Below are 11,442 nucleotides of genomic sequence, written 5' to 3' on the forward strand. Positions count from 1 at the left end.
TGAATGGATTCCTCTTACTACCCTCTTCCTGAATGTTCTTTCCTCTAGATTCAAGGTGTGTGGCTTGCACACATACCTCGTCTAAATTGTTTGGATTGAACATAAGAATAATATGTTTCAAGTAGGAATGTAAACCCCCAATATATTTTAGTAGTGTATCTTGGGAATTCAAATTTACTCCTAACAACAAAGCCTTTTTCCTAAACTCCTGTGTATAGTCTTGGATTGTTTGGCCTTCAAGCTGCCTAAAATTCTGCCAACTCATAATGGAATTTTGCATATAGGCTAAAGGATAAAATTGCCTTTTAATTGCAGAAACAAATTCAGCCCAAGTAATGGATATCTTACCATGGATTCACATTTCCTCTTGAGTCTTTGCTTCCCACCAAACTAGTGCAGCTCCTTCTAGCCTCAGTGAAGCCAACTGGATTTTTATGTCATCTTCTTGAAGGTTCTGAATTCTGCAGTATACCTCCAACTGTCGAATCCAATTGTCCAACTTTTCTGCATTCACCTCTCCATTGTACATGGGAAGTTCAAATGTTATGTCCAAATTGAGTAAGAGAGTCTTTCCATTTTGGGTTTTTGAATGAGTATGGGTAGTTTCAGTGGTGGTAGTGGAAGATGATGTTGTGTGAGATGATGAAGATGATGAGGATGGCGGAGATGGAGGTGGCTTTCCACCTTTCCCTTTGGAATCCTTTTTCTCATCTTTTTTGTCCTCTGAGCTTCCTTCTCCATGTCGAGTTTTGGAACCCTCTCCAACCATTCTAGTGTTCCTCTCTTCATAGAGGACTTTAACCATCTCAATCAAAGTATAGAAAGCTTTCTTAAATTATTCCTCTTCTGAAGAAGGACCTTCAAGCTCTCTTTCTCCAGACATAATGGTTGTGGATTCAGGCTCAAAAATTGGTACTGTTTGTACCTCTTCAATCTCAGTTGAAGGCAAAACTTGAGGAGTTTCAAGTGCAGCTAGAATTGGAACTTTGGGTGGTGGAGATTGTGGCCTTGTGGCTCTCCTTCTTCTAGGAATTACCTCAGGAGTTGCAACCAATAGCTTCCCTTCTCCTTTCTGCAACTTTAACCTTGTAAGCATCACAATTTTGTAACCATTAAAACCCTAATTGCACAAACTCAAGAAATCAAGCAATTCAATCTTTGCTCTGATACCAACTTGATCTATTTTTGTATGATTAGTTTTGCTATGCTAATATCAATTACATATTTATAAACATATGCTTGCTTATTTCTTCTTGTACTGGAGTTTCCTTAGTTGTTTGTGCATACAATTAGGTAAATTTCCTTAAGTTTAAATGAAATTCATGAGCAAAATAGCTTCAAAAACAAATACTGAATAACAGACATTCAAAGTACAACAAACCATCAAAGAGACACTTTAACACAATGTTTTGATGAAAGAGTTCACCCCTCCTAGGCTACATCTCCTTGGTCCAACTTCCATGGCTTGGGCCTCTATATTAGCTCAATGTGAAAAAATGCTATTTTATAAAGCTCTATGGCTCCTGATACCTGCACCAATGTGTTTAGAATGTCCAAATTAGTGAAGAACACCTCTTCTTGAGCTTCATTTGGTCGAAAATTGCCTTCTCTATGACTCAGTTAGTCTTTTCCTAGAAAAGTTCCGCTAAATCTGGAATGACTCCAGTTAGCGCGCTAAATTTGGAGGCAGGCCCAAAATTGGGGGCACCACCAAAATTGTCGTCATTTTAAACTGCAATTAATTAATAGTTAAATTGCGCTTAATTAATTTTAAATCTAGATTAGCGCTAACCAACCGACGATTATATTGGGGGCTATCACATGTGATGGTTACTGTGCGGTTTTGGAGGTGACTGTTAGCTTGACCGCCAAGTTCTACTGACCGCAACCGCCGGAGTTTGTGGATCGGTGCGATCACATGTGGAAATAACATTGCAGTGTTAATGTGTTGAATTATCCGCCGGATGATATAACCTGTAATTGCATGGTTTGTGGGTTGGTGTTCACATGCGTAGGGCTGGCCCTCCTAACTGCTTGATCCAACATTAATCAAGTTTAAATGTATGCAGAGATCATAAGGGGTAAGCAACACATGTTAGTGCGGGTGGTTACGTTGTGCAGACGATATATCGGAGGTTGCGAGTTTGACCTTGACCTCCACCATAAAATTTTGCTTCACTGCCGAGACTGTCAAGGCCTTTGGGAGGTGCCACGTGGCGGCCTCTGGGCTTGCCATGTGGCATTCTTCCATTGGTCCAAAAATAAACCAATCAGATTGCACCAACACACCACTTGTACAACCCAATCAAATGATGCCACTTGTCCATCTGTGATTCGTCGTTAACCATGCCTAGTCACCTACCATGTTAGCAGTACGGACTGCTCACTGTGTAGTGACTGGACATTTTTTTTTGCAAATTTTACCTGTTTAGCAAAGCGATCAGAACACAATAACTTTCTCATACTAACTCAGTTTTCGACAAAACAAGTTGCGTTAGGATCATTTTTTCAAGACAGACACGTTTGTTCAAGTTTCGAGTGATTTTGAAAACTTTGATTTTTGAGCTAAACACTGAGCACTTGATCAGAAAGTTAGGACAATACTTGCTAAGGTTTTGCAAATGGTGTAGCAAGCTAAGTGGGCTTGATTGTGGGGAAAAATTCATAGTTAAGCGCGCTTGAGCCAGAGGCGATCTGGGATGGGTGACCTTCCGGGAAGTCCTAGTTACCGGGTGCAAGCCCCGGAAGTGATGATTGACGCTATGTGATTCATTTCACTAGTTTCAATCCCATTTCAATGAGTGCTAAGTGGACTATTAAAAAATCATGAGAAATTAGTCAGTTACGACTACCTCTCATGGAAATGGTCATAAATGAATGACTTACTTAATGCAAATGATATCTGATTTATGATTAGCTATTAACTAATATTGAAATATTATTACGAAACGTTGAAATTTGTTGGTAGGAAATGTGGACTCATACCTATTTGGTGGACAAAGTTAGGACATGAAATTTATAAAAAAGAAAAGTGCTAAGTTAGGACATGGAATTTATAAAAAAAAAGAAAAGTGCTAAGTGGACTATTAAAAAATCATGAGAAATTAGTCAGTTACGACTACCTCTCATGGAAATGGTCATAGATGAATGACTTAACGCAAATGATATCTAATTTATGATTAGCTATTAACTAATATTGAAATATTATTACGAAACCTTGAAATTTGTTAGTAGGCAACGTGGACTCAGACCTATTTGGTGGACAAAGTTAGGACATGGAATTTATAAAAAAAGAAAACCTTGAAATTTGTGTGTAGGCAATGTGGACTCATACATATTTGGGGGGACAAAATTAGTGTTGAGTGGGACATACCGTGAAATTCTAAATATAAATATAATTGTTTATTTTAATATAAAATCTACACTATGCCATCAATAAACCTAACACTCACATTTGTAATTTACAATTAGATATATTATAATTAATAATTTTATGATTAGTTATTAACTAATATTGAAATATTATTAAGAAACCTTGAAATTTGTTGGTAGGCAATGTAGACTCAAACTTATTTGGTGGACAAAAGTAAGATATAAAATTTTAAATATAATTAAAAACTTTAAATATAAATATAATTCATTATAAAAAAAACTTTGAAATTTGTGTGTAGGCAGTGTAGACTCATACATATTTGGGGGACAAAGTTAGTGTTTAGTGGGACATACTATAGAATTCTAAAAATAAATATAATTGATAATTTTAATATAAAATGTATATTACGTAATCAATAAACTTAATACTCACATTTGCAATTTACAATTAAATATATTATAATTAAAATTAAATATATTAAAATTAATAATTTTATGATATTAACTAATTTTGAAATATCATTAAGAAACTTTGAAACTTTGAAATTGGTTAATAGGCAATGTGTACTCAAACCTGGTGGACAAAATTAAGACATGGAATTTTAAATCTAATCGACAACTTCAAATATAAATATAATTAGTTTAAAAAAAATTAAAAAATTATGTGTAATAGTGTGGAATCATACCTCTTTGGAAACAAAGTTAATATTGAGTTACCTCTTTGGAAACAAAGTTAATATTGAGTAAGACATACCGTGGAATTCTAAACATAAATATAATTGACTATTTTAATAACGCGGAAGCGTTTTCCCCGTTATTTTAAGGGACGGCTCTGCACCGACCGTCGTATAATGGACCATTTTAATAACGCGGAAGCATTTTCCGCATTATTTTAAGGGACGGCTCTGCACCGACCATCTTCGTCTGTCCAGAACGTATTAAAAACCGCCACCTGTTTGTGTATACATTTATGATGGAATCTATGTGGTGGAGCCATGGAACTGAAAGTCCTCCACTCCGTGTGCGAGACTCGTACTCTTCACCTCGGAACAATTCCTCCACCTTGTTAAACGACTCCAATTCAAAGTAATACAACCGAGATGAGCGGAATGTTTGAATATTAGTTTATTCAACGATTGAATTTCGAGTTGGCTTGACTCATTACATAATATTGCATAACAGTAATATCGCCAATCAAATTGCATTATGTAGATTTTATTTAAATATATTTGTTAAATAAATAAAATGAACCACAACGGTAATATCGCCAATTAAAAGAAGGAAAAAGATATTAACAATTTTTTTATTCAATAAATTAATAGTTTATTTATTATTTTTAATTAAAGAAATATCTAGAAACAGTGCTTACTATTATTATTATCTTAGTAATATAAAAAAATTAATATAATTAATAAATTAAAAATGGCTAATACAAAAAAAATTAATCAAAATAGCAAAAAAGAAATAAAAAATATTATAAAAGCATATATATGAATATACATTAAAGCTGTTAAAATCACTCATTGCACCTAACTTAGGCCACACCAATCCTTAATATAGTTGTTTTTTCCCATGGAAAACAGTTGACCTTCCTTCACATCACATAATGACTTAATAGTATGCCTTATTATAACCTATTCTAAGCCCCCTGGGAAAATTCTCATATAATTTTACTATAAAGTAACTTTAGATTTAATCTTAACCAAATCAAATAATTTTTTTTTAAAATCAATTGGTTCACAAATCAATTGTGGTTATTTAAATTAGTTTCAAATCAATTTTTTTTTCCAAATCAATTTAAAATTTTGTAATCATTTAAATTAACCAATTTTAAAAAAGTATTAAAACCATATACTTAAAATATATGTTTTGTTTTATTTTGTTTCTTAATATATCAATCATCTCCCACCTATTAAAAAGTGATATCATTTAAGTTTTTAATATATCAATCATCTCCCAACTATCTCCCACCTATTAAAAAGTGATATCATTTAAGTTTTTAATATCAAGCATCTCCCAACTATTAAAAAAGCTATATCATTTTATACTAAGTAGTATCTATGGATCTCCATTGTAATTAAACAATATCACCTTAGAAAGTTTTTTATTTTTTATTTTTACTGAATTTAATGTGTTGACCATCCACCATCTATGAAAAAAACATGGACCATTGTCTGCACTTCATTAATCCTAATTTGGGAAATCAATGACATCCATTTAATGTTACATGACTTTTGATTTGATTTAATTATTATGATGCCTTTTAAAAGTAAATGGATTATGTTCAAGGATGTGTTTTTAAGAGTTTAATGCGTTAAGAATTCACCACTTATAAAGAGGTGGGACATCATTCTACATATAATGGTCCATAACCATTAACTTGATGTAGTAGCCATTATGGTTCTTAAAAGTAGTTGAATACCATTAACTTCTTGTAGTAGCCATTATGGTTCTTAAAAGTAGTTGAATACCATTTCATGAGGCTGTTCCTTTTATTGTTTTCATTTGACAAGTGTTGTTTTTTTCTTAGTGGTGAATGTTCGATGTTTGGTATCGGGTAGAAAAGGACTTTCTTTATCTCCTTATTACTTTCCCTTGTTAGTCATTTATAGCCAACAATAGGAATAATGTTTTTCTTCCTGCTATGTCTTTTCTTCCTCTTCTTACGTGATGGTTTAGTGGTAGTGAAGCTTAGTAAACATCCATATACCTCCATGAAGTTGTCGAGTGAAATGTAGTCTTCACAAAGTAGGAAGCAATGAAAAGGCCATATACTACCACCACACACCTTCTGACAGCTTTGTTCAAGAAAAGTCTTTTCCAATGCTCAACAAGTGTAGCAATGATCCACTGTTATGCCTTCCCGACATGGGAGGAGGCCATATATTGAGTCAAGATTTTGGCCATACAAAGAGATTATTAACTCACTTTGGTTCATGCCTTTACGAAGACTATCAAATAATAAGATCAGATTGCTACGTTCCTTCTAGATAACTATAGCTAATGTGTCACTTTTATTATATATTATATTTAGATTTAATAGCTTAAGAAGTCTTAATCGAATAGTTTTTCAAATTATATATATATATATAGATATTATGGTCTGTATAAATTTAATTGAATATTATTAATAATTTTTTTATTATATAATTTAACTTAAATATATATTTCTCATTGAAAATTTAATCTTTAAATAAAATATTTCAACATTAACATTTTATATATCTATAATACTCTCTCTCTATATATAATATTTTTACTATCTAATATGAAGCACACATGTAATTTTTTCACTACTTAAAAATATTTTAACGTAACCTCATAGATATTTATATAATGTGAGAAAATTTAAATAATAATAATAATAATGTTATTCATAAATAAAATATTTCAATATCTACCTTTTATATATATTAATTGAAAATAAGGCATTTCTTATTTTATTGATATTTCAACTTTTTAATATGAGAAAGGAATTATATAACATTCAAAATAATATTAATAAGGAAATAATTCAATGTATATATAAATATATAGAGAAAGTGTTTTTGTTGTGTGGATAAACATTTTAATGTGAGTAAGGTAGGCTATAAACAAAATCTTTCAATGACCAACCTAATTAAAAAATTTGAATGTCAAATACAGATATATTCTATAAAACAATTAAACAAAAAGAAATTGTTATGTTTAAAACAATTTCTTGGTATGTTGGTCAAAATGAAGGAAATTTGCAATCACTTCCATGATACCTAATGATGCTTGATAGATCCGAGATCAAAATGACTTTATGCTGGTGATACTTAGGTTTGAATGAGAAACTGAGATCTATGAGAATTTACACTTTTATATTATGATCTTCTTGTTTATAATTTAACATACAATTAATCAGAATTCTTTGACAATTCTTATTTAGATTATCAATAAATAATATACCTAAACTGAAAATATTTAATGTGGACTATAATGAAAGGGATCATTGCTTCATAAAGTTTAAGTATATATATATCCTTTCATTGCTTCATAGAGTTTATATATATATATATATATATATATATATATATATGTGTATACATATATATATATATATATATATATATATATATATATAATCAAACTAGATTGTGGCAATTCCCCAAAGGTGGCTCCTCAATCATTTCGCATTGCCGATAACATTAATGTTATTTTTACTTTAAAAGTAGTTAGTTGTGTTGTATTTATGCAAACAAATATAGTGTAAATTAAATGTTTTGAATTTTTATTTTTATGTATATTTTTTGATGAGTTTTGTTCAAAATCTTCCAAAAATTAGCTAAAAGGGTAGACTTGAGTTGCTAAATATGTATAGATTTAGTGCTTTGAATGCATTTATGTATTCAAAAAGTGCATTTCAAGAAATGAAAATGGCAAGCTCACCTAAATTTGTATCATGTAATTCTTAAAAAAACAAAAAGCAAAAATGTAGAACAATTAGATTGCCCCATAAATATTTTCCCATGTAAGTAATATAAATTTTGATTAAATATAATGTTTTTATAGATCCCTTTTTAGAGTATTTACTGATTTTTTCACAATGTTAAATCATAAATCTATATTATATTTCCAAAGCAAGAAGAAATTAAAGAACATCATTTTGAAATAATTATTAATCTCTATCCATAATATTGTTTTAAAAGGATCTAAATGAAACATGTTAGATTTGTTAATGATAAAGTAATTAAGATGGATGGAAATGGAGTGATTTGAGTGGAGGGAAAGGGATCAAAAGTGATTAGTGTGGTTACATTGAGTTGTTCCAAGATATAAGAAGTGTTTGTTTTGGATGGTTTTTGAATAACTAAATTAAAGTGTCAATTATAAAGCTAAGTGTGTGTGTGTGTGTGTGTGTATATATATATATATATATATATATATTAGAATTTAGGTTCACAACAACAATTAAGGTGGACATGTCAACTCTAAAACAATAGTCCCTAATTGATTGTAGATTAAGGTTCATCAGAATGCTCAGCCACAAAGTCAATTGTCAACATTGTTTTTGGGCCCTTTAATGATCCAAATATACCATCGAGATGGGCTTAGGTTGACATTGTGGATGAATTCTTTGATAACCCAAATCTATAATTGGTATCATAATTTAGATTTCCAAACTAAGGTACCTTTAGATTCAAGATTTTGAATGTATAATAAATGTACAATGTATATTAATATGAGGTTATTCTATATGTGGTACCTTTCGATATAGAATTTTAAATATGAAAATGATGTTGGAGTTTAATAATTTACAACTTTTTGAACAAACACTTTGGTTGATGAGAATTTCCTTTGCACTTCATCGACAAGTTTTCCCATTGTCGCCATTGTAGATTCTTATGCCAAGGACATTGTCTTAACACTTAAATAGCCTACAATTTTCACCATTTAACCATTCAAACTAAAAATTTATGGAAAACATTCAACTATGCAAAAAGAATATACTAAAATCCTAGAAATTTTTGGATAGATGATGTGCATCTTTTTGACATGTTTACTATGCTTTTAAAAATCATTTTGACAAAAAATATCCATTTTTTTTTCGACATGTTACATTGGGATTAAAAAAAAAACACTTTATTTTCAATAAATTAGGTTATTAGTATTGGTATTCATCTTTCAAATTCATATGGTTAAATTATTTTTAATAAATTTATACCTTTTTCTTAATCAAGCAAGGTTACAAGTCATATTTACTATGAAAAGTGAAGGACCAACAAGTATGGCCACCATGTATAGCATAAAAAATGTGTCAATTGATGGGGAGTTGGGAAATAATATGTAAAGAATAATTTTCATTCTTTTTAATAGTTAATCCAATTGTCTAAAAAATACCTCTACTTACTCCTTGCAATTGAACCGAATCTTTCATAGACAAAGCTATCATCCATGAGAATAGTTTTTACTAGCTTGTTGCCAATTATGAATAAATATTGAATAATCTAGAATTCCATGAGGAACCCTAGAAGTTTTATCCACACTCGGGTCCCTGACATGGTCTCATCCTTTGCATTAAAAAATGGTGACAAATTTTTATAGATAAGTAAGACCTGGGGCCATAAACCAAACTTATTTTAATGTAGAAACTACATCTTCTTCCTTGAAAAAGACAAACCAGTGCATTCTCTTGCTACTCGATGAACTAGCCCAAACATGAACCTCGTGCTCTACTTTATTTATCTCAAAAGATAGTCCATCCCTACTCTCTTTCCAATAAAATTTAGTGCCAAAGTGCATCTAAAAAGGTCAACGATTTGGTTGACTACAAGATATTCACCCACAACTAAAAATAAATAAAATTCCTTGACTTCCAATGACCTTACATAATTTCTATATCTTTTATTTGACACCCTCTCGACATTGATCTCCTTGCAAGTGAATTGAGTCAACCTTTGAACCAATGAACCTAAAACCTTCATCATAGGCCAAGAGAGGCACATGTCCCTTCTACACTTCTTTAATGTCACCTTATATCATCAAGTATAGAACGTTCAAGCATGCAGGAGGGTGTTTGATTTCCTAGACATCAACTCTCAAATTGGTAGAATCATTCGAAGACATTACACCCATAACCATGGTCTATTTATGAAGGCCCTTATAATTATCCAAAGCTTGGAAATATCAAGCAATTGTACCACCAATATTATCACTACTCATGCCATTTGACCAACTCAAAAATTATTTATCTCCACATTGTCTAAAATATGTAGAAATGTGCCTGAAAAATCATGTTATTACATTATTAGTGGACAAGCAGCTTGATAGATCTTCTACTACTTATTCACAAACCAATTAAAAAACTTCTCTCATATTTAAACAACATATCATTATAATTCATTTAGGCGTTTCCTTTTCCCCACTTGGCGATATGCTAGTATAAATATTACTAGTTATCAAAAAGTCTTGAAATCTTTTAGTAAGTAGTGTGGACTTTTGGCAAACAAAGTTGTGATGAGTAAGACATGTCGTTCTCTATTAAAATTGCTTTAATAGAAAGTAGATAATAAGATTATTTAGATTTTTAAATATAATTAATAATAATTTTAAAATATAAATGATTAATTATTTAAGAATTTCAAATATTAATGATTAACTATATTTATATTGTAAATTATTTATATATTATTTATAATGATTATATTTAAAATTGTTAATCATATTTAATTGAAATATTTAAAATTTACAATAATACAATCAATTATATTTTTATTTGAAATTCTAAATAATAAAATTAAATTTAAAAAAAAAATATTTTATTAAAAATAAAATCAAATTAAAAAAAAAAATAGTGATTAAAAATAATAGAATAATTATGTTTATATTTAAATGATAAATTAAATTCAAAAATAAAGACTAACCACTTGTATTTAGAAATTAAATTCTAAAAGCAAGACTATAAGGAAAATATAATACAAAGAATTTAAAGAAAAAAAAAATTTGTATTATATTGAGAATGTAACTTTAATACAATAACATTATATTCAAATTCAATGAATAATTATTTTTATATTTTATTGGTTATAAAGTTTATCAAAAAATATTATTATATTTGAATTTTTTTTGTAATATATAATGATACATAAAGTTTTGAATAATAATTATATTAATATTTAAAAGTTGTACTCTATTTGTTATATATTTTAAATTTTTTTTTATTGAGTTTGTTTAAAATCTTGTAGGGTTTACAATCCGAGTGTTTTAGGGTTTTTTTAAAATAGTCAATCCATATATACTTAAAAATACATTTTAAATAACAAAAGATCATCTTTTTAAAACTAAAATTCAATGTTTTTTTTCTATGTTGTTCACGGACTCCAGAGATCAGTGGTTGCTATGTCCAAGGAATATTTGTACCAGATACATGCACCCCTAGAGAATTGAACCCATATCCTCTTAATAACAAAAGTGTTTTAATGACAAGAACTCGACTAATTAAGATAACCCTCAAAACTAAAATTCAAAAAACATTATTTATATTATATTAAAAACTTAATTTCGAGATTATAAAACAAAGTTAAAAAAATAATGAGGGGTGTTCAA

The sequence above is a fragment of the Pinus tabuliformis genome, chromosome 2_2 (assembly GCF_031772625.1).
Source record: "Pinus tabuliformis cultivar Carrire ecotype Pingquan chromosome 2_2, CPIR1, whole genome shotgun sequence".
Classification (NCBI taxonomy): domain Eukaryota; kingdom Viridiplantae; phylum Streptophyta; class Pinopsida; order Pinales; family Pinaceae; genus Pinus; species Pinus tabuliformis.